Genomic DNA, 26,029 nt, shown 5'->3' on the forward strand with positions numbered 1-26,029 from the left:
TAAAGATCTAAATGAGTATCATTCTACTTAATTACTCTTTTTACGCTTTTGAAGAGAGCAATATAAATATAAATCTTCAGTAAATAATGCTTGATGTCACTAGCAAGTAGATTATACTGCAGCCATCTGTTTGCAGCTTGAAAAGTTACCAGTAAAATAAGACTTCCCTGACAAAAAGCAGCAACAGTTTATGCCATCATGATGACTTCAATTTCCTTACTTGTAGGAACAGAAATTAAGCAATAAAGTTGTAGAATTTCCTTATTTTTAGGAATAGAAATTAAGCAGTAAAGTTGCAGAATACTGCTGCAGTACAGTACAGCCTTATCTAATCCTTAAAAGTTAAACAAATTTGCAGTAAATAATGCTGCTAATACCTTGGTCTAAGAAAGTATGTAATACCACAGATTTCACGAATGCTGTGAAATCAGAGAGCACTTACACTGTTCCCAGATTTGTATTTAAAAAGAAAAATTATTTCTACTGTGAAATAGAAAAGATTCACTTATGGATATTTCTTTCACCATGTTTCAAGTCCCTTTCATAGCCATTTTGGACTTAAAACAAGGTTTGAAGTAATTTTCAAGCCAATCTCCAAAACAAGCCTGAGGGGTACTGCTCAAGACCTAGCTGACAGAAAACAAAATGTCATGCATTGGTAAAAACATTCTTTGATCAAGAGCATGCAAGCAGGGCCAACACTCCTATCTTCTGCTGCTCTTAGACCCTGATAAAGTTTTCCCTCACAGTACACAAAGCAATTACAGTAACTATGTCAATTTGGACTGTATCAGTTCATCAGCTTAACTGAAGACTTGATTTCAAATCCCCACTATCTTCATTCAAGAATATATTGTCATTATTATTACTTTAAAAATAAACAAAGGTGGTGCAATTATCATGTCCAGTCACCTTTGTGACCAGAGACAATGTAATTTCCAATCAACAAACCTATGTCATTCGATTGCAGTGGAGACAGATAAGAAGTCTCGCTTATCAAAATTTTCCTCCATCAATGCAATGATTGTGGGAACAGGCTGACTGACACCACAAGTTGGATAACATTGTCTCCTTCAAGCAATTGATTGTTTCCCTCCTGAAAGCAACATGAGTGGGTTTGACATACATTGATAACCTCAGCACTGCAAGGGGTTTATAACCTTCCTCCCCTCACATTAATAGCGTGAGTCTGGCCTTGGTACCTTTAGGTAAAAGCTAAGTTGCAAAAAAAAAAAAAACAAACCAAAAAAACCAATCACCTCTTTTCACAGTTGGGTGGTAATTTGCCTTCATGTTTTCATTAGCCATTCCCTGCATACTTCTTCCCCGACAAACTCCCACTGAGATTTCCCAGTGAGGTTGAATTTGTCTGACAGGTGATAAAGTAAGAATTTTCTTTAAAAAGTAACGAACAATTTGACATTTACCAATATTTTAGTAAGTTCTAGTTGGCTGACATGGTGGGCACTTACCCAAATCCCCTGTAGCTGTTGAGTCAGCTGTACTCCATCTATCCTGTTCTCCTGCATGTGATCAAGTGTTCAACTCCTCTGCCCTGCAGAACTTTTTCAGAAAATACTCTGAGCCTGTGGACGGGGGAAAAGAGACATTCATTATGAAAATTCTTTTTAAAATAGGTCTGGATTTTAGATGGGAAAATTTGACAGGTCTCAGAATACCTTACAAGTCTGTTCATCATCAGACTGAAACCTGAGCGGGATCTTTATGGTGGCTTTTTTCAACATTCTGCCTCTTTTTTTCTTGCAGCCTTTTGATCTGCTTCTCTCGACTTGTATGAAGATCTCCAGAGGACCATGTGGGCAAATAATCAACCTGGAGAAATTATTCTGTCATCAGCTTGTTGAGGGAAAACCTTGTCTGCTTAAAAAGAGGGGTGGGAGGAAGGAGAGAGATGGAAGTACTGAGATAGGATCAGTAACTAAGCTGCAAGGTTATCAATGCCCCATTGTGTGTTGTGAGAAGTGTGTATTTTTTTTCAATTCTGGGCTAAATTCATAGTACTAAATAAAACAAAAGCAAAAAGAGCGACATTTCACGCTGTGATGAAAATGTGATATAGGGGTGTCATCATGAATACAGGTGTCAACAGAATGATAATTACCAACAGGACATCAATGCACACAAAGCCAAGTGCACACAAAGGCAAAGATCAAGCTGCTAGAAACCAAACCTGCTTCATAATATCTACTCCCCTATCTCTGGGATTTGGAGGGGGGTGGGGGAGAGGTGTTTAACTCCCTTTTGTTGCATTAGTTTTTTCTTCCTCTTGCCTCCTTTCGCCCCCTCCCTTCAGTTTCTGTTGCAACCATCTATGCCTGGAAGCTTTTGTTACACCTTTGGCCAGAGAAAACAGTAGTTTATAGGCTTTGGCACCAGAGAGATAGCTTTGAGGTGCCTCGATTTGTTGAGGCTTAGGGCAGTTTTTAGAACAGAAAAGCCCTGCCTCTGCCATGCCTTCACTTTGGCCAGCTCCTCTTAAACATCAAAGTGCTGCAGAGCACACTGTGCACATTCATGGTAACCCGGGCAGGCCCAGAAGAGCAGCCATGGCAGAACTGGTGGCAACATGAGGCACTGCCCACCCTCTCCTCCTCAGGGTCCTACCATGTCAGGGCACTGACTGAAGAAAGCAGATTTCCCTTTTAACACTGAAGCATCCTACAGAGGCACAGGCCTTGGTGAAGGAGCTCCTAGAGGAACCGCAGAGGGCTCACGGGTCTGCGTGTCCCCTGCCTGCTCTCAGTTTCTCCGGAGGCAGTGGGATGCTCCCCTGCCATTTCCTGAGCTACTCCCTGCCAGTCACTTCCACACGTGGGAGATCAGCGGCCTTGTCGCCCAGCGGCGCTGCACACAGTTCCAGCAGAGCTGGGGAAGATCCATTTTACCTTCCTCCCAGCGCTGAAAGGGGGTAGCCCCTGCACACACAAACCTTGTGCTCCGCACCAGGGAATGGCAGACCCCACCTGGACACTCCAGACCCAGCAAGGAGAGCCCAGCACTGACCCCTTACTCGGGCAGCCAGAGCTTTTGCTGCTCCCGGCAGGAGTTTTGCTCTAGAAAAGATCCAGTCTATAAGAGTTATACTTTGAAGTCGTCAGGCACCAAAGGGCTCTTTACCTCTGCAAATTTCTAGTCATTTATTCAGGCACATACCCTATAATATTAATGCCGCTTTGGCTGAGTAAGGACTCAAAAACTAAATCCAATCTTATAATATGAATAACGTAATAAGTCTGGAATAGGGCAGCCTTGAACTAATAAAAAGATAAACCAAGAGATATGCAGCAATGACACGTTCCAGTCTTTTACTTCGTATTAAGTGTTTAGACAGGTTTGATACCTCATCACACAAATCCACAATGAAATATCTCAGCGTAATATCAGTTTCACAAACAAAAGTGTTTAAAGCATGGTCTACCCTTGAGCAGGTTTCCAAAATGGGAATCTCAATTTATTTTATTTTATTATTTAAGACACTTATAATATCAAAAGTTGTCCCTTGCCTTTTGGTCTTCAGATGAGATTATTAAAAACATCAAATCATCTTAAGACACTGTGCGCAATTTCTCTCCGTTTCCACTGACAGCAAGTACAGCTTCTGCAACATCTGGGTTTCTTCCCTCCATAGGGACGTGCACACAATGAAATCCTGGCCCAGCATCACAGCTGTCATCCCATCTTTCTCTTGCTGCAGACTATGCTTTTTAGTAAATAAAGGAGACGAAGCACCAGGCTGCAGGACAGGTCCTTATAATCTGAGACTCCCTCAAGAAGCTGGCCTCCTCAGCAGCTACACACAGAGGAGTGGTGGCTGTGCACTTCTAGGAGACCCACAAGCTGTAGGAGCAGCTTGGCTGAGGTGAACGCACTTCTACCTGCACACATGTGTGAGCAGAAGCAGGTTAAAAGCTGGCTGGGCAGCACAGCTCACAGTGGCTGCATCGCAGCCCTCGGTAGCCAGCAAGACCAGCCTTCATCCCAGCAGGTGACATCATGTACCCCTATGAAAATTATTGCTGACATACCTCTCTCTCACCATGTGCTTTTCGGGGAAAGAGCGATTAGCTAGATGTTCCCAGCCCCAAACAGCTTTCACATCCTGGGAGTGCAGCAGTTCCCCCCTCAATCTATTAAAACTCCATAGGCAAGGGGGAAAACAGCCCCAACATGTTCTATCAGTAATTAACTGCTCTTATTTATAGAAAGCAATCAACCAATCTCTGTACTTCGCAGAAACAGGCACTTCGCTGCTATCACACTGTACTTACAAGTGATCTGAAGGATATGCTGCATGCACCCATAAAATCCAAGGTTCTGTTTCAAGTTCTCTATAAATAATAGAGAATTCAGTAATTCCACTGCTATATAATGTGTTATTTACCTACTCTTTACCTTTAAAATAAAAAGAAATCCCTGAATTCATTAACATGGAAAAATAAAACAAACCCGAGTATTTCACCATTAAACCTTGAAGGAACGTGTCCCCAACTATTTGATTCTCTAATCTTACACAGTTTATTCATAAAGAAATTATTTTCACTCTGTATAATATTCAACAGTTTTGCAAGCTTTCAGTATGATTTCAAACAGTTAGTCTGGCCAGGACAAATATAAGACCACAGTGCTATGAATAGATCACATAAAGAACTTTCCAAATGTACCTCATTATGACTAAAAGACATCTTGCTCATTTCCAAATTCAAAATCTGTCTCCATCCCACAAATCCCTCTGCCTGTCTCACTATTTTGTGTATTATTTGAGGTCAGACAAGCTGATTCTTCTAAACGTTAATTTTAGAGGAGTTTTGGACACAGCCTGATTACAAGCTTTAGCAATTAGCATCTAAGGAGCTTTCTCTTTTCATATAGAAAGACACAATGCATAAGCAACACCATTTCTCCTCCCCTCTCCTCCAGGATTTGGAAAGCCCCCACTCACCCACAATTTGCTGCTGATATTGAAATACCTGCAAGGAGACAGAGTGGCTGCAAGAGGATAGAAAAACTCAATAGAAGAGAACAAATGCCAAATAAAAGGGCAAGTTCAAAGATTATTAACCAGTCCATGCACAAGCCAAATTCTACTGCTGATTTGCCCATGATACAACTTCAGAGTTTGCCAGATTTGCATTTCTCTTAATAAAAAAAATAAGATAGGCAAGATTATCATTTATTGTTAACCAGAAAAAAAAGAATTTTTCCTTATGTTTTCATCACTATTATCCTCTTGTATAGAGTTTTGGAGATATCCTAGACTTGCTTTTACCGAATTTAAGCCAAAATCAGAACTTCACCATTAATGTGAAATTCCATAAAGCTCAGCTAGATTGCTAGCTTTTTTAAGCACAGAGGAGAAATAAGGCTGTTTCAAAACAAAATATTCTTCAATTTTGTAAGTCATATGAAATTCTCATGCTCAGTTCAAAAGTGAAACGCTTTACTCTCTTAAGAGGGACTCTGCCTTTTGGGGAATGAGTTCTGAAGGTGCACAGTGATTACCAGAGGGTCCATGAAATGAATTCTGCAGCCTAAATGGCCTTCTAAGGGAACAATTCAACCAAAGCACATTTCCATTGTTTAGGAAAAGAGAAAGTCTTATACATGATTAGACAAGTAGTTTATCTAGCTACACGCCTTGTCTAGAATATACCTCAACACCAAATGTGTCAAAAAAAGTTCAGGGAAAAAAAGGATGCTCAAAAGCACAACCTTAGCTGACAAAACACAATCAAGCAAACCTTTCCCACAAAATAACTTGACAGAAGTCAGCTTATATTTGGGACACATATTGGCATATATAGGCTTATATTTGAGAGGGATCTCATGGATATCCCCTCTAGACATTATCGCCATCCATATACAGTTATCATGTCCCCTCTTACCTGCCTCTTTTCCAGCCAGGCCTACACCAGTACTTTCAGTTCTTCTTACAATGAAATTTTGGAAGCCTCCAAACACTCCCCACCCCTTCTCCAGTTGCTTTGTGTTTGTCATACCCGTATTTATCTGCATTTAAAAACCCCCACACTTTTGCTTTTCTAGCCATTTCTCAGTATTAAGCTCATGTTAAGCCCCTTGGTATAAGCAATTCACACTACTACCCAGGTTTCTTTTCTGAAAGATCAGATTTAATTCAGAACCCAGCTAATGTAGATTAACAACTTATATCATTCTTACTATACCTAGTCAATGTGTGCTGTAGCCACAAGGAAAAAAAATTTTTAAAAATCCATACTGCATGAGAAATTCCTCCTTAGTTATAATCAAATATACTCACACAAACACAGGGCTTAAAAATTGTCATGGCTATTTACATTATTGGCATCTAGAGAGAGTGTGCACCAGTTTTAAATAACTGAACAGTATTCAACCTCAGAACCAACTAGGTTCACTTTCTGTCTTGCCAAATAGTAATTTAAATCTCTCTAATGCAAACTGTTAGCAGAACAGGGAGCACAAGTGAGAAAAATTATCATGAAATTATACTTGCACTGAAACATCACACAGAACCCAAATCCAGTTTATGCAGAGTCTTACCAAAGGCAAAAACATGACCCGAACAGATTATAAATAACCCTGGCATCAGTTTCATCTGGGTAAAGATCATAGAACAGGGATATATAAATCCTTGTTAGTCATACTAGCACACAACAACATACATCAAAGGACCAACATGTTTCAGTATTAGCAGAGGTAAACTGGAATGAGAAATGGCTGTGGTAACAAATTGTGAATTGGATTAAAAAAAAAACCACACAGAAGACTCCTTCAGCTTCTCTGGCTTTATGGAAACCTGTCTGCTTGATGGCAATAAATATATTCTCCCCGTGCTTTAGAACAGCATTAAAAACAGCTCATTTCTTGCTTTAAAATTCCTCTTTGTTTCACAATTTGTCTGCTTTTTGGTTTCAGATGTTTAAGCCCCTACTGGCAGAATCGACATCTAGCATCATAGATGAGCTTCAGCTCACCTGGGGGTGTTTTGAAAAAGAGTTTTCGTGTTGCCCATAACAGACCTGAAAAACTGCTGTGAAAATAAATCTGGAATTAAACTTCCTCTTGGATTATACAGAGAATTTTTATTTTGCCCCAAATCTAAAAAAAGTAAAAATCACTTTGTTACCACTTGCCATCTTATCTTCAGTCATAGAAAGTTACACTGTCCAAACACAAGACGCAAAGTTTGTTTTTAAGACCACCATTTCCAAATATACATACACTTCATTGGCTTTAGACGAATCCTAAACATTACACGCTCCTATGTATAACTGAGACACACTCCTTTTTGAACCCATTCCCATCTCCTAGTCAAACCCACAGTCCCTATTCCTTTCCTTTAAGAACTAGATTATACTTAATCTTTCAGTACTTCAAGCATTTTTCTTCTACTGAGGTCTGCAGATTTTCAGATGAGAAAGAGAGGATGGTTTTGACCTGAAAGGAACATTAATCTGGTCCTCTTGCTTTACAGCATAGCCTTTCCTTGTCTCCCTCTGCCATTAGCTTCTTCAACTAAATGCAGATGTCACCAGTCTTTCTTTTGCAAAGGGAAATAAGTGTCCCATTAAGTACTTAGAGGAGCGGACAGATTCTCCCATTCAGCTCGTTCCCTACACACTTGCTGGTGCTGAACAGCAGCAAATCTTGTATTTCTGAGAAAGGGCCATCACAGAGAGGTTATTTTCCTCTAAGTGGTTTCCTTATTTCACCTGTTCTCAAGTTTAGTGTTAAGTTGCTGAAAGATTACCTCATTCATATGATTGGGAGCCTGTTAGCCTCCAGAGTGTAGGGTGAGTGAGGCAATAATTATTTGTTTGAAAAATACAGGTAGTTCAGCTTGCATTGCAAAGAAATATGCCTGAATTTGCCATTATTCCAGGGACGAATCCTGAAGCCTTTATTTCCTTTTCAGAGACTCAGGCCCTGCTCACAATGGTGAAAAATTACATGCAGAGAGTCCCAGCTACTGCTCACATTCAGTAAGAGCCCGAAGGGAACTGAAGCAGAGGGCTGACTGCCTGAGCAAGCACTGCTGCAGACTGAGTGTGCACCCACACCCTGGGGCTTCTCCAAGGAGGAAAGTGATCTCTGCCTAAGGTAGGATGTAGTTTAATGTACTTTAATACACCAGTGAAGTTCCCCAAGCCAACTGGGCTCCGTCCCCCTCCTTTGGTGTAAAGAGGGATTTTGGGGTTTAGAGCCTGGTTTACATTGCGCTAGAAGCTTCTTTTGGCGGTCTTATTTGTGGAGGTCTGGGGGGTTTTTAGAGCTGCTTTTATACAAGAAAAAAAGTAAGCAAGGGCAGAGCTAGTGCAATAAACACAGAGTGTCCCATGTTTATTCAGGCCACAGACAGATTTCTAAGACCACTTTCCATGAGCTTTTTCCTAGGTAAATACAGCCGCTGCTTTGGTTACTAGGACAATTTTCTATAATTTAATGTGAAATTAGAACTTCAAAACAATAAGATCTTAGGTGTCAGGAAACATTAATCAAGGAGAGAGAAAGAGTGACAGAGATCAGAAAGATTTCTCCACAGAAGAGCCTTGACCCATTCCTCCTAGATTGTACCTGCTATCAGAATACAAAAACAGCAAACTGCCCCTAGGAAGAAAAAAAGCTCACTACACGACCTCTATGACCTGGATTTAAGATGCATGTTCATTATTTTGCAGAAGGAATGTTCAGCAGGATCAATATGCCATCAAGATAAAAGAAGAGTACAAATTGTTCTGAGACTTGGTCAGAATTTTCTTTACTGTCAGCCAGGGAATTAAAAACAGAGCAGGAGGCATATTAAAACTGTGCTTTTGTAAGCTTAATCAGTAGGCTGGAAAATGAGTTTTAAACAGAGATAATGAGCTCCCAAATCATAATTTGCCAAGGGCGCATTGATTTTCACTGGTCTTCAGATCATGTATGACTGTCCGGCACAAGAACACCTTTCTGCCCCAGATCCCCACCAAGCAGAGGCATGTGCCAGAACAGGCTCCACCTATGCATGGAGGAGTTACCAGTTTAATGGTTGCATGAGGAAAAAAGGTCATGAATTTGGATCCACTCACGATGGATATTTCATGGTCGTTACCAAAGCTGAGAAGGAAAGTGTTTTCACATCCTGTTGAATAAACATTTTTTTTTCCCTCTTGGGCATCTTCACAGAGATAGCAAAGGGCTAATCGTAATAGTTGATCACAAAATTGGTCGTGCTGCCACCACTGTGGCTTCACCAACCCCACAGTCACTGTCCTCGTTACCCTCCACCCCCAGGAACTATTAGGGCATTTACCCAGTACATGGGAGAGCAGACTGAAGGTCCCTCCCTCCAGCTCAAGGGAGCACATCTCCCCTTGGGGACCGCTCCATTAGGTCAAAGGCTGAAACCTACTCCCGGGTTAGTGACAACAGTTTTTGTCCCCACCAACTCACACTAAACCGTTCATACAAAGACTCTCTAATACCAATTATGGCAAATGAGAGAAAATCCAGTTTAGCATATGCTCTAGATCAGTGCCTAAAGCACTGTCCTGAGAAACAGGACAAAGTTGAAATAAAGCCCTCAGACTAGAGGGGCATTAAACCTGGGTCTTCTATATCTTAGTCAAGTAGCTAGATCACTAGACTAACAGAGAGGAGCTACTGCAGAGGCAGGTTTCTATCAGGGCATCCAAAATTTGTTATACAATACATCACAAGAGTGACATAACAGAAGTTAAAAAAAAGGATCTTTTCATTCAAGTTTACATTTGAGTTCTTCTTTTATGAGAGCACACAAAAGCCATATACACATCTACATTCTTGCTACAGTGAATCAAGCTTGGTTTCCCTTCCTCGCACCCAACATCACCAATCCACAAATGCCCTGTGCTGAAAGGACTGACTGGATTTTTTTCAGAACGAGAAAGGTTGGAATCTGAAGGAACAGTCCTGTCATCTGACACCTCTATCCATGATGTTCTTTTCATTCCTCTATATATCTTATTTACAGTTTACACTGATATGTACAAAATTCAACATTAACCCCTTCTCACTTGTTTCACCCTCTAGTGCTTTCATCTTATTTGGTTGCACCCTGCTCTTGTCAGTGAGTTAGACTGACTGGGTACTAGTTGTCCGATGTTCTGTTACCTTACTTCTTTACTGTCTAGTAGGCAAAATTTTCTCTTGTTAAGAGTTATCCTCATCCCAGGACCTGGTTATGTTCCAAGTGAGCTATTTTGTTTGCCAGGGCAAAATTCAATAAAAAAATGTTGTTTACTTTTAGGAGCTATTTGTCTTCTGCTAGGGAGTAGAGTAATTAACAAATGGTATAGGTTGGGGCAGCTGAACAGGCTGGGGGGTTAGTTTTTTGTTTGTTTTAATTTAGTGTTGCACTCAAAAGTTCATTATCGCTTAAAAATCCTTTTTTTCTTCTAGCAAAAGGAACAGACTTATAAGGGTGGGGGCTCTAGTCTTCACATATATCCTTTCTTTCATCCATTCTGTCATATCTCTGCAGAAGTCAGACATTCTCTAAGTTGCTCATTTCAGGGGAGAATGAGGATGAGAACCCTTGCCTTAGTAGTTGGCAAAATAAGACCAGATATGGAGGACTACATGACTGGGGGAGGAAAACCAAACCTGCAATAAATACAAGGAACTCACTGTGCTCCTTGTATTGTTTGAACATGTATTTTTAATAGCACAGTCTATCACACACAACAAGAAACAGCCTACTCCAAGTTCTGCATTGAGAGAACTCAGAGAAGCTGTAGCTTTCTTCCTTTGTTCATTAGCTGAACATGCCCATCCCCGGACCTTAGTAGACATGTCTGAATTGGTATGACTACTTCCTCCTTTGAACTGCCACTCTCAGAAATACTTATGATTTTGTCCTGTCTTTGTTACATTGTTTGTTGTTATGAGTGTCTGTAAAACGCCACCTCAGAACTGAAGATGAAAACATGCTGGTGGTACAGCATTAAAGACCCAAATTTTTATCTTTTCCTCCATGCAAAACCAGTGCAAAGAGCTAAAAAGTTGAAGTTCTGAACTTCACACTCATTTTCTGGAGAAAACATGGAGGAAATTAATGCTTGCAAATCTTCATTAGTCTGTACATTATGGAAAAATACTGTAGGCTAAGTATCAGGCTTGCCTGTTAAGTACAATAGCAACAGATCAAAGTAAATGCTGCTATACTAAATGTAAACATTACAAAAACCCATTGTGATTAGAGCTACTTCTTTTAAATAATCCATAAAATCAAAAAGTGGGAAAAACATATCCTCAAGAATTACAGCTCCACTTGATCTATTTCTTCCCTCACTATTAAGTCCACTGCATTATTTATTCATTCGAGTGCTTTAATCAAGATAACTGCTCAGAAGTCATTTGATTTAAAAGAATGCAGTGCTACATGTAGTGGTAACAGATCACAGCAATTCACAGCCCACAGTAATGTACAGCACAAAAAACTAGCTGTATTGAGGACACATTACGTGGTTACAGCTGAGAGTCATTCTGTGGTGTAAAAAGGAGACTTATTTTTTTTAAATAAAGAAATACTGTTGTGAGAGACAGCCGTCCCCCTTACGTTTGACCCCAGGACCCATGCCAGCCGTGCTACACCACCAACCATAGTTCGAAGGCTTATTCTGCAGACGAGACACTATTTAACTTAGGCACGTTTCAAGCATGCCACCCTACTTGTGGGGAGCCAGGCTGCAGCAGCAGGGGACCCCAAGCATTTTGAAAAGCCTATCCAAGAATCGGGTAAATAGGTGGCATATTAACACAGACAAAACACCACTCTGTTGTGGCTACACAAATTGCGCAAGTGCTTTTGAGTGCAGAGCAGCGGTGGCCGACGCGATGCAGGATTAGCCACAGACTCTCTCACATTCATTACCAGCCACACGAGGATAACAATTCTTCCCAAAACAAGGCTTTTTAGGTAAACTCTTGGATTTGTGAGGTGCCCGGACACTACAGTGAAGAGTAGTATTATATTCCTTATAAAACGTATCTGAGTTAAACTATGCATGTTGTCATAAAGTGCACAATGAATGCTATATACTCAAGTAACATGTCACAAGTAGTGAGATTACACACATTATTGAAAGAGTCTTGACAGGCTGAAATACAATCAATGACAGGCTATTTCGTCACGTGGAAAGAATATCAAGATTGTTTTTAAATCTATTTGGCTGAAAGAAATATTGCCAGGTTAAGTGTTTTTGTTGCATTTTTCAAGCCATTTTTAGCCTTATTCAAAACTTAAATTTAAATCAAAAGAAGTGTTGGTAAAGCCATGTTCAACAGAAGTTTTATTTCTTTCTCTACGTGTTCTCACATTGTGGCTGGAGAGTCTCCTGTACTTTATCGTGTCTGAAGGCACCTATTCTTTTCTCTCTGCTTTTTTGAGCAGTGAAAACTAAATCAGATTAAAAGGGACCAAAACATTAACATGTTGGTTGTTGAGACTATCTCAAATAAAATGTTAAATAAATCATTAAAAGGGCATCAGGGTTTTGTTTTGTTTGTTTGGGTTTTTTTGCTTGATACATCTGAAAGGTTTTTGAGAACCTGAATTCCATAGAAAATTTTGAACTTCATTTCTGTTTCAAATCAGGGTGCTGGAGAAATAAGGAAATAATTTTCCTAATGATTTTGGTGGGTGGGTTTGGGTTTTTTCTCCTGTGAAATGGAGAAATCCATTTCTCAGCCAGCTGGCTCCATTACATCTCTCTGAAATCAAGCCACTAAGAGATATAAAAACTTGTAAGTAACATAAAAAGGAATATATTGAACACTCCAGCTAAATTGGAATACAGATTCAAAATTCGAACAGAGAAAAGAACACACAAATAACAATGGGTCACAAAACAGAGAAGCAGCAAGAACTTTAGCAGTGTTATTCCTAAATAAAATACAAATGACAGCTTCAAGAGCATCCTTGTAACAAAGGAGAGCTGCAGACCTATGATGAACTTAATACTGGAGACAGCTAGAAAGCTCATATCAGATTGCAGAGCTACAGAAACTGAAGATCATATGTTTTAGAAATGCATCAGACATGTACATAAAAGCTCTCTAAAATAAAGCTTTAGCCTTGTGTAATAAATCTTATTATACATAAAAATATGTTATTCTTTCCTCAACAGGACCTGTGTACAACCTTGGAGACAGTCACAAAAGAGATAAAGAATCACTCTTTTGATGTCAAAATAGGTGTAAGCTTATGGCAACAACATTACCAACAGTAAAAAAAAGGGAACCTAAAGAAAGTAGATGAAAACTCTTGCTAAAATAAAGTACAACTCTAATCACTAATGATTATAATAGTCTCTGAACAAATACACCAGGATGCAATCTTGTGTCTGTTTTGAGGCAGTATGTCCACAGACTACAACTATACTTGTAGTTCAAGCTAGTGCACAGGAAGGAAGATCATAAACAAGGCCTACTATTTTTACACTTCATGGAAGAAAACACTTTTTCCACATAATCCAAATCATTTTCAGCTTTACTTCCAGACAAGAGTAATTACTATTGTTTTTTATTATTATATGCAAAAAGCTCCTCTCTATAGATGAAGGCATGCTACTTGCAATATAAATACATTTGAGAAAACAATTGTGCTTTGGAGAGTTTACTGTCTAGTTTAATATCAAACAGTATAGGGGGGATAAAAAAAAATATATGGAAGGAATATGTGACATTATGCATAAGTTTTACAAAAAAAACTTAAATTCATTTTTTCTTAAATAAGTACCAGCCTTTCCAATTCTCTTTCAGCTTTGCATTTCTATGTTCTTTCAGTTAAGCTCTAGTTAAAAAGCTTTATCTAGTTAAAGCTCTCTACATAAAATCCGTTATTATATACTGTTTCTATTGTAATAATGCTACATTTGTGCCAGAGACTGCATAAACACCAAGATGATAGCATCTGTCCCAAAGACTTTGTAATTATATTTGCAGTACACAAGAACATGGGGATACAGACAGGACAGCCAGTAAAACAATGAGACTGCACTAAGCAGCGTGACTTGCTGTGGTCTTTGGCTGTGGTTCCTTGGGCCCCAGCGGGGGAAATAAGCCAACTTCATCTCTTTCACAGCCCTAGCCCTGGCCCCTTGCTCACAGTCTTCCCATGCTCTTCCCTGTCATGCTGATGCATCTCTTCTGGGAACAGAAGAGAAATGTCTCCGATCATGAGCAGTCCAGCCAAGATTTGTGCAGGCCTTAAGGCAAAGGAGAGTTAACAGGGAGAGGAACAGGGAAGTAGCTTTAGAGACATTTGCTAGGATTTCTTCCCTGGCATGAGAGGAAGCAAAAGGATGAAGGTACTTTTTGAAGATTTAACCAGGACACATCACTGGTTACAGGGAGAAGACAACATTCTCAGTACTAAGAATGTGAGAAAGGAAGAAGCTACAAAAGCTAAAGTCGTGAAGGACCTTGGCAAAGAGCACAGACAGAAATCAGTGCAAAAGGCGGCAGCAGCAAGTCAAAGAAGGAGGCAACATCGTACCCCCAGCCTGGCACTGCCAGCTAAAACCATGCTTTTAGTATCCTAGAGGAATACAAGCAGAGCATGAACGCACTCAGCAAGCCTACAGGAAACTATGCAGCCTCCATCTCTGGAACAAGGCATTGAGCATAAGGACAAGAATAGTCTCATCTGCTCACACGGCCAGGAAAAGCTTAGAGATTTCGCAGAAGGGATCTGCAGTACTTACACGCTGCCTGGAGATAATCACATTAACTCAGATCAATACACCTAGGTATGTATATAAATGTTTGGAAGTAGTTACTCCCAGAATTCACTCATTTCTACTTATACTCATGTTGTTTCTATACACACAGTAAATTTAAGTGTTTCATCACTGTATTTCAAAAATCTACGTTAATTAGTACCAGACAAGGACTCTCAGCTGGTAAATACCTGCCCTGGTTTTGGCTGGGATAGAGTTAATTTCCTTCTTAGTAGCTGGTACAGTGCTGTGTTTTGGATTTAGTGTGAGAATAATGTTGATAACACTCTGATGTTTTAGCTGTTGCTAAGTAGCACTTATCCTAAGTCAAGGATTTTTTCTGTTTCCCATGCTCTGCCAGCAAGCAGGTGTACAAGAAGCTGGGAGGGAGCATAGCCAGGGCAGCTGACCCCAACTAGCCAAAGGGATATTCCATACCATGGAATGTCATGCCCAGTATATAAGTGGGGGGAAGTTTGCCAGGAGGGGCGGATCACTGCCCAGGCATCAGTCAGCGGGTGGTGAGCAATTGCATTATGCATCACTTATCTTTTCTTGGGTTTTATTTCTCTCTTTTTTTGTTATATTCCTTTTCGTTACTATTATTATATTTTTATTATTATTAGTTAGTATTTTATTTTACTTTATTTATGAAACTGCTCTTATCTCAACCCATGAGTTCTACTTTTTTCTCCGATTCTCCTCCCCACCCCACTGGGAGGGGGGAGGGGGAAGCGGCTGCGTGGTGCTTAGTTGCTGGCTGGGGTTAAACCACGACAGTACCTCAACTGCTCATATTGGGCTTAGACAAGGTTCCATAATGGTGTTATTCAGGGAAAAAACTATGAACTATGCACAATGAGAGAAGAACAAAACTGACTATCAGCATAAATACCCAGATCTGATTTGTAAACCATAACTTTGCAAGGACAGCTGGCCTTGCAGGCAGATTCTTTTACAGTAAAGATGTTTGTTCCAAGGATATGAAACACGATGCAATTAATGACGCAGAAGACTTAGCTTTCAATAACAGTTTCATGTGAGTTCATTTATCGACTTAAGTTAGCATGGTAAATTTATTAAGAACTATTGGAGCTAAAATACCCCTATAAGAGTAATAATTAGGCCACACAATTTTTGCATGCCCTAAAGAAAAAAGTCTACCAACCAACATAGAACTTCAGGCCACTTAAGTTTTGTGCCTAAATATTTATGCCAGGGAAAATTTAGGCAAATACTCAGATGAGACTTCAGTCTATTTCTATGCACGTATTCATGATCTCCTAGTAACTAGTTGATGAAGCAGACTTAGTGGCTCTACTAGATTAGAGTACCTTATATTTATACAGTATTTCATCACCTGTGCCTTTAAGTATTTATCTGGGAGAAAAGTTCTCTCGGCTTAGATCCAGCATAAGGCCTTTTAAGCACTAAGTAGGAACAACACAGTAGGTTGGATATGCCTACATGCCAGTCTTGCATCAGGACAGAAGGATGGGTGTTTGGAAGCAAGCATAAGACGGACAAAAAAAATTTGGATCTACAAGCAGCACTGGTACAGAGAAGCTGGCAACATAATCCAGTACTCTGACAAAGTGGGGAGCAGGAAGGAAGTGGGGTATAGGCAGTTAAATAATATCATGATTACTTTCCTCAAAATTCACATTTCTCAACACTTTCCATAGTTCGTGTGTTTTTGTCGTGGTTTAACCCCAGCCAGCAGCTAAGCACCACGCAGCCGCTCGCTCACTGCCCCCCCACCCCTGGGATGGGGGAGAGAATCAGGAAAAAAAACTCGTGAGTTGAGATAAAGACAGTTTAATAGGACAGAAAGGAATGAAAAACAATGATAATGATAATAATAATAATATGACAATAGCAATACTAAAAGAATTAAACTATACAAAGCAAGTGGTGCACAATGCAATTGCTCACCACTCGTTGACCGATGCCCAGTTAGTTCCCGAGCCGCGATCCAAGCCGCTCCAGGCCAACTCCCCCCGGTTTATATATTGGGCATGACATTCCATGGTATGGAATACCCCTTTGGCTAGTTCAAGTCAGCTGCCCTGGCTCTGCTCCCTCCCAGCTTCTTGCACACCTGCTTACTGGCAGAGCACGGGAAACTGGAAAGTCCTTGGCTTAAGATAAGTGCTACTTAGCAACAACTAAAACATCGGAGTGTTATCAACATCATTCTCACACTAAATCCAAAACACAGCACTGTAGCAGCTACTAAGAAGAAAATTAACTCTGTCCCAGCTGAAACCAGGACAGTTTTGCACCCTAAGATTCTCCTTTGGAAGAACAGATTTTACAAACACCTTGAAAGCATCTCAAAAAAACTCCAGCTGATAAATGAAAGTCAGAATACACATCCTGCCAACAAACACCTGGTTTTAATTTACACGAGAAAGCAAAACCCATGTGATCACCCCTCTCAGTTACAGAAATTCAGAATCCTTCCAAATCCATGATGTTACATCTGATGTACACCATCTACCTCTTTTTTGGTAATCGCCCTCTACTATAACCACTCAACTGGATTTCCATAACTTTCAGTGCTGTTCCTGTCTATGACCGATTTGACTTAAATATGTAAACCAAGGTAGACCATCTTCCTCTTTTTCATGCACCAACTACAAGTTCTCCTGCTCTCCTAAGCAAACCAGGGCCAGCTCAGGTCACTACTTTTATGCTGCATATCCCCAAAAACTTCAATTCTAAGTCCTCTGCTCACACCCCTTTGTTCTGAACACTGCACCTCTCCAGCCCTCTGCTTTTTAGTGTCAGATTTGTACCACGTCTCAGACAGAAGCATGAACTTCTGCACTGGGTAAACGCATGGGTTAGACCCTGCGGAATTCAGAGCGGAGAAGCTGAGTCTCACTTAAGGGTGCAGCCAAGACTAACCTGCTCTAATGTGAAACAGCAGCACTAGATACCGCTGACTGACTTTTTAATCTGTGCTCCCATCAGAACAAGAATCTTCCTTCTTCCACAAGACAGCACAAAACAAAAAAAGTATCCACAAACTCTAAAGAACATCCAGCTAGGAATTAAATTGAGTTGTTCACAGAACTTGCATGGTTTGTATGCTTCCTTGGTACACAAAAGCTTATACCAGTTGACTTCCATCAATTTAGTTTCCCTTTTTTCTGTAACACACTTCATGTAACCATTCCTTCTCTTCTCCATTCAGGAGATGCATACAGAAAACTTCACTGAAGTCTGAGACTTTGTGTTAACATGGGCAACATGAATAAAATTAATTCCTACAATTCCTCCCTAATTTTAAAATTGCCATGGAAAAAGAAAACTAAAAAGCTTTTCACCAGCTGAAACATTTTGCAAAATCATAGTTCCTCTGCACTTTCATACGGCTGAGCAATTCCAAGCCATTCCCAGCCTTCTTCCAGCACCTCTGAAACAGTCCTGCAACATCATGACCCGAGCCAAACCACTGGTTCCACTGCCTCTGCAGCCGAGCTTTCACACTGCCACCTTGTCTCCTCCTGTCGCAAAGGAAAGAATTGCATATGCTTCGTGGGTTTCCACATGTAGAACTGTTTCAGATACCTTGCTGGTTGGCCTGGCTGGTACCCAAGTTCATCATATTGCACCAAGATTTGTAGCAAGATTTTCCATACCACCAGCACATTTCAGGTTTATGAAGAAGCATTCAGTAATTGAAATCCCAGCTTTTTCTGTTTTGCTGGTATTGCAGGACTCGTCTCACAAGTGCTGCATGTCTGTCAAAAGGAATAGCAGGTGCATCCCAGGTTTCAGATCCCACCCAGCAGAAAACCACAGTTGTTATATTTCTAAAGATCTTAGGCCATCATGGTAGTATTTCATTATGCTCCGCAAGAGAAATACCAAAGAGCTATTTATGGTAGCTTGTGACAGAAAATACTAACATTATTTCCCCTGTAGAGCTAATGCCCTAGATAAACATTTAGGCAAGTCAAACGTTGCACTTTCAAGACCTGATTCCTCAAGAAAGCACCGACAAAGACACACAATATCTTTAGACACCCAAAGTCACCCAGCGTCAGGGAGCAGCAAAGGGCCAGCTACTCCTCAGGACAAGGTGAGCCAGGAGCCCTGGTGGCCCTCACCAGCAGGCACTGTCCCCCAGGGTCTGGGGGCAACAGGCAGATCTTGACCATGAGGTCCATCAATGGCCTTGGACAAGGCAAGTGAGGAACCAGATCCAGGGCCCATCTGGGGAACCCAGCTGGGAGCCATAGGCAGACCATACAGAGCCCACCCAGGGGACAGGGCCACCAGCAGGGCTGGAGACAAGCCACAGACGGCATCTGAGGGGTCCATCGGGAGAGGGGCTGCCAACCACACAAGCCTGGGGTCCAGCTGGCAGACAGGCCAGAGGCAGGATGTGGGACGGGCACTCTGCAGCCTCGCTGGGGCAGGCGTCAACAGCCCCAGGGGGCTGAAATGGGGCCTGCGCCCTGGGCAGGGGCGGTCAGGGCTGGGGGGGACCTCAGGGCTGGGACATTCAGGACTCTGCATCGTACTGTGACAAAAGGTAAACACTTGTTATCCAACAGCTTTGTGGGACGTCAGCTTTCTCCAGGCACTCTGCTTTGAGCCAGGCAGCGATGCCACGGTGCTCGCCCAGCCGAGCAGAGGTGGGGTGAGGGTGCAGCACAGCGGTGGGGCTGCGCTGTCACAGGTGGGACAGGGCATCGGTTTCCCTCCCATCAACTGCAGGTCTGGATCTTCCTTTCCAGCAGTGCCCAAGGAAATGACAGACTGGTTTCCTGCTGCCATTCATAGCAGCTGCTACCCACACCTCCCGAAGGCAGCCAGCCTCACGCACCCGTGATGCCGGGCCTGCCGCTCACGTGTGGGAGATGTATGAGCCCACTGCCCCACAGACTGAGCACAGCACAGCAGCTGGCCTGCTCCCAAAATTAAGCTGCTTATTTATCTCAGCAAGCAGATACGTAAAAATGCACCACTTTGAGATTGTGATTAATGTTTGGTTTCATCAATTATCCAAAAGTTTGGCTTAAGAATTAGCTACTCAACTTATTTTGATTTCTTAAGGCAGATTACTGAATAATCAGAAATATCCTTATTTGTCATTATTTTATACCAGAAGGATGTAAACATGTCAATGCCAGGGACTCCTTGTCATGCTGATTAATTACCCTAGTTATCAGCCTCCAGATGAATACTCTAACCCATCATCCACTCATTTCCAGCTGCAAGGTACCCACGCCAGGGCTCTGGAAATGCACTCACAGGGACCAGTTAAACATGGACATTGTGCCATGTCTGTGTCAAGTGTTCCTGCCAAGAAGTCTCTTTGCTGGAGTAGTCACTAAACACCTCCAGGAAAGACAGTCAACACAGGTGAAGCAAAGGCACTGGGGGGGGAAAACCCCACCAAAAATCTCTTACATGAAAACTGGTATTGTTCAAAACCCTACAAGGTACCAAAGGTACCAGCAAGGCAGTGGCGGGGGGAATAAAAACAACCACCATCAGCTTTTAGAAATGCCAGAAACAAAGTTCTGAGTTCTCTGTATCATGCTCCATAGCATGAATTCAATTGCTGGTATCTCTACCACAATCAGAAACATTCGTATGTTCCCTCTCTAGGCTGCGATTCAGCCTCAGAACAGCATAAAATCTTACTTCTAACTTCAAATCAATATCGAAGGCCAGAGGGACTTCTGACCAGACACAGACAGAAAGCCTCCCCAACTCTTTCTATATCAGGCTCTAACTCCTGCTTGAGCAGTTGTTGGTTTTGGGGTTTTTTGTTTTGTTTTTCTAAGAATTATATCTGGTCTTGATTTGGAAGCAAGTTTCTAACCCTGATCAATCAGCTGTGAACAGGCTTGTCAGTAACACAGGACTGAATATTGCCAGCTCTAGGTAGTAAAATAAAATAGAATAAAATAAAAATAAAAATGTAGACAAACATGTACTCTGTGGTTGGAAGAGACAGTATATTTAAAAGGCATGTTGAAAGAGGGAAAAAATATTTCCATGGGACTCTTAGGTTGTTTTCAAACAGTAATCTTAGTGCTGGTGGAAAAAAAATAAATCAGTAATCAGAATCCTGGGTCAATAGCCAAAAGTGGCTTTGATCTATGCATTCCCTATAGCATTTGGGAATTTATTCACATTACATATATGGCATGTGTACAGAAACAAGTGTCCTTACATTCATACAATCTTTTACAGTTTGCTTTGAGAGCTACCGTCTCCTAAAATAGCTATCCCAATCAGTACAATGTTGATACAAATACTCCAGTGATTAATGTAGAATTTGTAATTAGATGAACACTGACAAACACACAATGCTTAGTCATATGTTATTAGTGGTGTAAGGCACACAACGCTTAGTCATACCTTAGTGGTATAAGTACGTCTCTGGTGCAAGTACCAAAGCAGCAGAGAAGTTGAGTGTAACAGAAGATACCGAAGTGGTAGAACACAGCACATTTGATCATAGGAAAACTCTGTTTTGGAGGGACTGAACATGACAGTGGGAAAAAAAAAAAAAAACCACAAAAAAAAACCCCACAAAAAAAACCACACCACGCCACAAAAACCACCCAACAATAAATAAAATCAGTTGACATCAATAAGAGGGAGACAGGAACATATGATGTAAAGCAGTGGGAGATTTTTTTTATTTCAAGGCAAGTTAGTGCAACAAAGCTCTAACTTTAGTAATAAGTATGACTCCAAAAACACCACGTCCTGTTTGGACCACTTTTCCTTTGAGAAAGGGAGAGGCTTAAACAGGAATCTCTCCCTACAGTTTTCATTTCTGCTCCTAGAATCTGAGACTAACTCAGAAGCATTATAGAAGCATTTAATGTACAGCTTTATTTAAATTTATTGTGCAAACCACAGCATCAAATTTTCAACAGTTGAAGAACTGATTACAAAACTGATTGGTCTTTACAGTAATAAAATGGGGATCAAACACTATCTGCTGGAACTAGCAGCACCCACTTATTCCAAATTTTTTTCAGGCACCAGCTATTAAACATTTCAGCTCCATGGAAGAGATAAGAGTTCAGACACAAAAAGAAAGGAAATAAATACAAAAGGAAAGCAAATTTAGGGTGCTTAGAGATCAAAGAGACAAGATAAAGAAATCTGATTTAAAAAAAAACAAAGAACTTCATTAAGGAATACCAAGACATTTCATGCTCAGACAACCTAAATATATTATGAACAAATATCCTGAATTTTGATACCCTTTCCTTTATCTAGGAATAGGATTTGAAAAATGAACAAGAAAATCTTTCTGTATTTGTTCCTGTTTAAACTCTATTAACTTCTAGGAACAATTGTGCTCTTGACCAGGCAGACTACACAAAAAGGATACGTTTACAAAATACAAAGCAAAGCCCTTCCAAGCCTCAAAATTAATTCTGTAAACCCAAGAGCAGTTGTAGAAACATGCCTAATTTACAATGTTATAATATTTGTCCATTTGTAAAACTAGATTTAAAAAACTTCCATATGATAGAAATACTGCAATTTGCACTAGTAACCTCACAAGAGAAGGCAGATACTTAATCCAGTTTTGTAAAACAGGATCTTCCAAACACCATTAAAGTTGCACACACAATACCGCATGCACCATGAACGGCATCAACTCCAGACAGAATTCTAACAGCTGCACTAACTAGAAAGGTACTCTTATTTTAAGTTTAAATTCCTTGGACAAGAATCACCACTTTTTCAAGCAGCTGAGATATTTTGAAGGCCAAGTCCTGCATATGCAGGTTCCTTGCACAATATACTTTATTGAAAAAGAACAACCAAACTGTAGTCAGTAAAGAGTGTGCATTTCTTAACTTACAATAATACAGTTGTAAATAGCTAATTACATAAGTTGGTTAGCTGCATATAATTACACAATGTAAATACACATAAAGTAAAAATTGATATGAATAAATTTACACACTACATGGTTTCTCATGCATGGCAGCCACTGCTCACACACACTTGCCTTTTCATAAGGGTATTGCTTTCTGTTATTTCAATGAATAAGAAAGTATAGGATATCCAGAGAAGCACCAGCCTGCCAGCGTCAGCTGACATAGGACTTTAAGTAACAGGGAAAATACCATTCAAGTAGTGAAATAAGCACAGGAACGTACACCCAAGTATTAAACTTCTGCTGAGTAGCAGAAGAGAGAGTGGTTCAGTAGTCTGATATTCCTCTAAGCCCCACATCACCCGGCTAGAGATTCACTCCTCATCTCTGCCTCTCCACACTTATTTCACAGCCTTAACACTTTTTTAATGTAGCTGTTTGTTGGTGCTCTGAAAACAAGCACTTCATAATTACAGCACACAGCTATAGAACCAAACATGAAGCAACTGCCCATCCCACAAAAAAAAAAAAAAAAAATTACAATCCTATATCATCAAAATGTATTCAAGGAAACAAAGCACTAAATGGACTGAAGTACATTTCCATATGTCAATATGCTTACAATGCATTCTCAACAGGAGGCTCCATCATACTCCTCTAACAGCCCTTTTATTATGATTGTTATTGTTATTATTACAGTACCTTTCTCCCAGCCTGGACAAGCAGCACAGGCACTGAGATTGATGAGACAGCCCTATCCAAGCAGGGAAATGACAGCTGTGTCACATGCCAGCAAGCAATGACACAGCCTTTTTGTAATGTAAAATGTCTGCAGTCATAACTACTTGCTGCAAGGTGTGAAGGCTGCTAGTATTGTATTTGCACTGCTAGGGGTTTTCCCCCTCTTTCTCCCTTAGGAGTAAAAACAAAAACCCACAATGCTGTTTGCCTTCAAGACAGGCAGCAAAAGGTGTTGATCTAACACCTCACTTGGGTGCTCAGTGTTTCGCTATTTATAAGCTGCATTTCCCCTACAACAGTCAGAGCAACAAACAGCTTCCTCTCTTTTTTCCTACTCCAAACACAGAATACAACACCAACTTTTACAAGGCCTTTCCCAAGGGCTTTAAGGCCTTGTTTTCTGCAAAAGATGCTTGCAAAAAGAGGACAATATTTCCTTCACAGAGCTCCACCATAAGTAGGTTTTCACAGTGTCCTGGTGTCGGCTGGGATAGAGTTAACTCTCTTCTTAGTAGCTGGTACAGTGCTGTGTTTTGGATTTAGTGTGAGAATGATGTTGATAACACGCTGATGTTTTAGTTGTTGCTAAGTAGCGCTTATCCTAAGCCAAGGACTTTTCAGTTTCCCATGCTCTGCCAGCAAGCAGGTGTGCAAGAAGCTGGGAGGGAGCATAGCCGGGGCAGCTGACCTGAACTAGCCAAAGGGGTATTCCATACCATGGAACATCATGCCCAGTATATAAACAGGGGGGAGTTGGCCTGGAGGGGCGGATCATGGCTCTGGCATCGGTCAGCAGGTGGTGAGCAATTGCATTGTGCCTCACTGGGGTTTTTTTCCTCCCCCCCCCCCTTCTTTTTTTTGTTATATTCCTTTTCATTACTATTATTATTATATTTCATTATTATTATTGTTAGTATTATATTTTACTTTAGTTATTAAACTGTTCTTATCTCAGCCCACGAGTTCTACCTTCTTTCCCAGTTCTCCTCCCCATCCCACCGGGAGCAGGGGCAGGGGGGGAGTGAGGGAGCGGCTGCGTGGTGCTTGGCTGCTGACTGGGGTTAAACCACAACACACAGCTATCCCACTCTCCCTGCTGGTCTCACTGCAATTCAGAGCAAGTAGAGAGCAAGCCAAAGCAGATGCAGACAACACTTTGTTTTCACGGCAAGATCCTGGCCCCAGAGAGAATCAGAACTGGAAAGGTAACTACTGGGCTCACCCCTCTCAGACAGGCACTCAGGCTCTGAATTATCAGGGCTGAGACCCATACCTGCGTCTAGTTTCCCATTAGCTAACCCTAGGCCAGATACACTTCTTCAATCCACAGAGGCTCCTTGCAAAAGCCCTGTCAAGAAGCTGGCAAGATGGGCCCCTGTGCAAGCTCTCACATGTAATACGAAGAGTAAACAAATGAGCAATATTGTATCTCCAAGATTAATGCAGTAAGGACCCTGCAGGCAAACCCCTGCCATGTTGTCACTCCGCTGATTTTCAAGCCTTACCCATGTTTGGCACTTGGCTACAATGTGATGGTCAAGCTTCAGCCTGAAGCACATTCCTCAGGTCCATTGATTTCAGAAAACATTTGGGAAAAAAAAAATCTGCCTTCATGCCTACCAAGAGGGGCTTACCCAAACAACATTTCAAAGCAAAACTTGACAAATTCAAGTTGTAGCATGTGTGCTGTATACCTACTGCCTATTAAAAGTATTGCTCCATAAAACCTAGTTACAAGGTGAAACATGTATGTCATTAAATGTAATCATCAACCATCTTGAATTTCAAAGAATCCAGCACATCATTTTTGTCCCATCCATTCCCTGAACCAGCGCTGATGATTGTATGCTATTCTTTGTCTAGCCCAGATTTGAAAATCTCCCATGATTAACCTCCATATGTTCAGGCAGTCCCAGTCTCTCCACACAAGAAAAATACATTAATCACTGATTACACTCTGCCTACAGACAGTATCAGTCTCCCCTGGCAAGCTAAATATTGATGCTCATCATTTGGCTACTTTTGGCTACTGAGAGCAGTGCTATGGAATTTCTAGATGCTTCATTTGCTCTGAATTTGTTCTGCTGGCTAAACAGCTGAAAAAAGCCAGAGCAAGCTAATTAAGAGCTAAATTCTGCCCTTGAGTACATAGGCATGCCTCTGCTAAAGTCACTGAGAGCTGTACTACTTAGGCATCAGCAGACCTAAGGTTTAACTAATGTCAGAACAGGATGGGTGTTACTGGAGCAGCAAGGTATATGGGAAACGATAAGCCTCAAGACCAAATAGTTTCACTCACACAAAAGCAAAGCCAACACATTTATAAATCCAAACTGCAGAACTGATTCTAAAAAGAGAAAAAGTTTTTTAGATTGTTTTTGTAGTTTCTTTTACTCAGGAAAAAAAAAAAACAAAACAAAAACCACACACTACGGGCTGATATTGTAGGAGCCAGGAAGATCTGCAAGACCCCTCAACTTCCAAAATCAGGGTATTAATCAGATGTGTAGAAGGTGCAATGTTACCAACTACAAAGATGGAAGAAAGTGAGAGAGGAATGAATGCTGGCCATAGGGCCTTCGTTTCTTTCTTTGCACTAGGATCTAGGCTTCACGTGCTATACGTGGCTATAATTCCTATGAAAAGAAAT

General features: G+C 41.0%; 1 protein-coding gene across 3 annotated transcripts in view; it reads right to left on the reverse strand.

Moving 5' to 3' along the window:
* Positions 1-26,029, reverse strand: part of ZPLD1 (zona pellucida like domain containing 1) — a 65,715-nt gene that overhangs the window by 31,595 nt on the left and 8,091 nt on the right. For 2 of the 3 annotated variants that reach the window (XR_007767271.1, XM_050905133.1), the window contains exons 2-3: positions 1,680-1,878; positions 1,473-1,586 (exon numbers count right to left, since the gene is read on the reverse strand). The gene's annotated coding sequence lies outside the window, so the exon portion shown is untranslated. Of the gene's footprint in view, positions 1-1,472; positions 1,587-1,679; positions 1,879-7,390; positions 7,426-26,029 lie in introns of those variants that run through there. The other variant, XM_050905142.1, reaches the window with a different exon arrangement.

Source organism: Gymnogyps californianus, chromosome 1 (assembly GCF_018139145.2).
Source record: "Gymnogyps californianus isolate 813 chromosome 1, ASM1813914v2, whole genome shotgun sequence".
NCBI lineage: Eukaryota > Metazoa > Chordata > Aves > Accipitriformes > Cathartidae > Gymnogyps > Gymnogyps californianus.